The following is a 2860-nucleotide window of genomic DNA, read 5'->3' on the forward strand; positions in this document are numbered from 1 at the left end:
ATACCAATGCACCATCCAACACGTAAACAAGAGGTACACACAAGAAAATAATTGAAAAACAATCTATCAAAACAATAAACATGCACGGACTTAACGCTGAACAGCAAAGAAACATTCTAAACAGAGCATCTGCCAACGTGTAAACAACAGACACATGCAAGAAAATAATATCGAAACAAACTATCAAAACTAGAAACATTACAAATTTAATAACTTGAAATGGAAATAATCTATCTTTTGAACTATCATAAAATCATCCTTGCGACCTAATCTAGTTGAACATATTACAATTTTCATCCTACTCAGTCACTATAAACATTACCTTGACGGAGGTATCCTACACGCAGTACAACCAAGCCAGCTATCTTTGCTACTTGAGTCTGGCGGGGTCACTCTCTCTCTCTCTCTCTCTATACAGCCCAAAGCGAAGAAACCACACGTCCTTTGTCAGTCTATGGGTGGGGGACTCTCTTTCACATTCTTTCCTCCAAAGGGGAATATTCTTAGGACTGGTCAATTTGCACAGAGGCAAAAATTTTTATTGATCAACTATCGCAAATAAATGTTAGTATTATCCGATTCTCAAGAGAGAGAGAGAGAGAGATTATGGGTTTAATGGCACAAAGGGCAACAAAGGCCATAGAGCGCCAAAACTACGGTGAGTATGTGAGAGATGATTATGGGAGAGAGAGAGTGTGTGGTAGTTAAAAGCTATCTACAGGTATGAGAGATGAGATGGACCAGGATAACAGAGAGGAGGATGACGATAACAAGTGAGTATGACAGTTAAAAGCTATCTAAAAGTGTGAGCGATCAGGTGATCCAGGATGAGATATTTACATGAGGAGTTCGGTGATATTGGATAAAAGCGGAGCAATACTTACTCCCCAGTAAACCACAAACGTCTGTTAGACATACCAGAAAGATCCAAACGTCTATGACATTTGGGATGTCTAGTAGACATCCGGATATGTCCAGCTAACGTGGAATGGATGTACTATGGATCGTCGGAAGCTCATCCATAACTGTATAAATGGATATCCTCTGGATGTAACAGCGGGATATTTGGCACATCCGGTGGACGTGCTTGTGAGGCATTGCGACATCGAATATACGTCCAATCGATGTTCCTACCGGATTAACATACGGTAATATAGACGTACGTTTACGAAACGTTGTTTCGATTATCAATTCAATAGTAATTTTTACGTATAGCGCTAGAAGAAAGCGAATCTATCTTGCGAGGACGTGAGAAATTGGAGAACAAGTAAAAGCAAGTTTTTCGATTTGTTGGCGTCCTGCTCTCTGCAAAGTATCTACGTAGCACTCTTCCACCAACTCAGGAAACCTGCCAGTTTGACAGCTCCACTCAGTAGGTAACCTCATCATAGACAATAGCATGAATTACAAACACAATATTTGTCAGGAACGAATATCAGAAATGTTAGCGGGCAGTTTGACTCATTGCAGACGTACGAATTAATTGCAGAATCACATCCTCGTCACCGCTACAAACGTTTTCGGCCCCACTACACTTAACAAACATCCCGCAACTATTGGTACTTTAGTATATCTTCCATCCAGTACGCCAATAGAGGCTACTGAGAAATGCCCAAGCCATGTCGGGTGGGGTACGGCCACGGCTACGTCATTTGCGCTGTTCATGCGCGCAAAATTGCAGAAAAAGTAGATTTGCAATCTGGTCTATATATTGTCGTTAATCCAGTAGGAACATCGATAGGACGTATATTAGACGTCGCAATGCCTCACAAGCATGTCCACTGGATGTGCAAATGTCCAGCTGTTACATCCAGAAGATATCCATGTATACAGTTATGGATGAGCTTCTGACGATCCATAGTACATTCATTCCACGTTAGCTGGACATATCCAGATGTCTACTAGATATCCAAAATATCCACGGTGTACCAGCCCCTAGATGTCCATTAGACGTTCGTGGTTTGCTGGGTCGATTCTCAAGAACACGTGGTTTATTGGGGTGTCTCAACTCTATGCAATTAGCAAAAGTTTGCAGGAATCGAGTGCCTACACTACTATGTAACAGCTGTCATTGTCGAGATTTCTGTGTTTTAATTAAACCTTGCTCTGTAGGACGTTTCTATCCCAATAAACCACGAACGTCTAATGGACATCTAGAGGATGGTACACCGTGGATATTTGGATATCTAGTAGACATCCGGATATGTCCAGCTAACGTGGAATGGACGTACTCTGGATCGTCGGAAGATCATCCATAACTGATGGATATCTTCTGGATGTAACAGCTGGACATTTGCACATCCATTGGACGTGCTTGTGAGGCATTGCGACGTCTAATATACGTCCTATCGAAGTTCCTGCCGGATTAACATACGACAACATATATAGACCAGATTGCAAATCACCTTTTTCAGCTATTTTGTGTGCATGAACAGCGCAAATGCCGTAGCCGTGGCCGTACCCCACCCGACACGGCTTGGGCATTTCTCAGTAGCCTCTATTGGCGTACTGGATGGAACATATAGTAAAATGCCAATAGTTGTGGGATGTTTGTTAAGTGTAGTGGGGCCGAAAACGTTTGTAACGGTGACGAGGATGTGTTTCTGCAATTAATTCGTACGTCTGCAATGAGTCAAACTGCCCGCTAACATTTCTGATATTCGTTGCTAACAAATATTGTGTTTCTAATTCAGGCTATTATCTGTAATGAGGTTACCTACTGAGTGGAGCTGTCAAACTGACAGGTTTCCTGTGTTGGTGGAAGAGTGCTACGTAGATACTTTGCAGAGAGCAGGACGCGAACAAATAGAAGAACTTGCTTTTACTCGTTCTCCAATTTCTCACGTTCTCGCAAGATAGA

The sequence above is a fragment of the Ornithodoros turicata genome, chromosome 4, assembly GCF_037126465.1.
Source record: "Ornithodoros turicata isolate Travis chromosome 4, ASM3712646v1, whole genome shotgun sequence".
Classification (NCBI taxonomy): Eukaryota; Metazoa; Arthropoda; class Arachnida; order Ixodida; family Argasidae; genus Ornithodoros; species Ornithodoros turicata.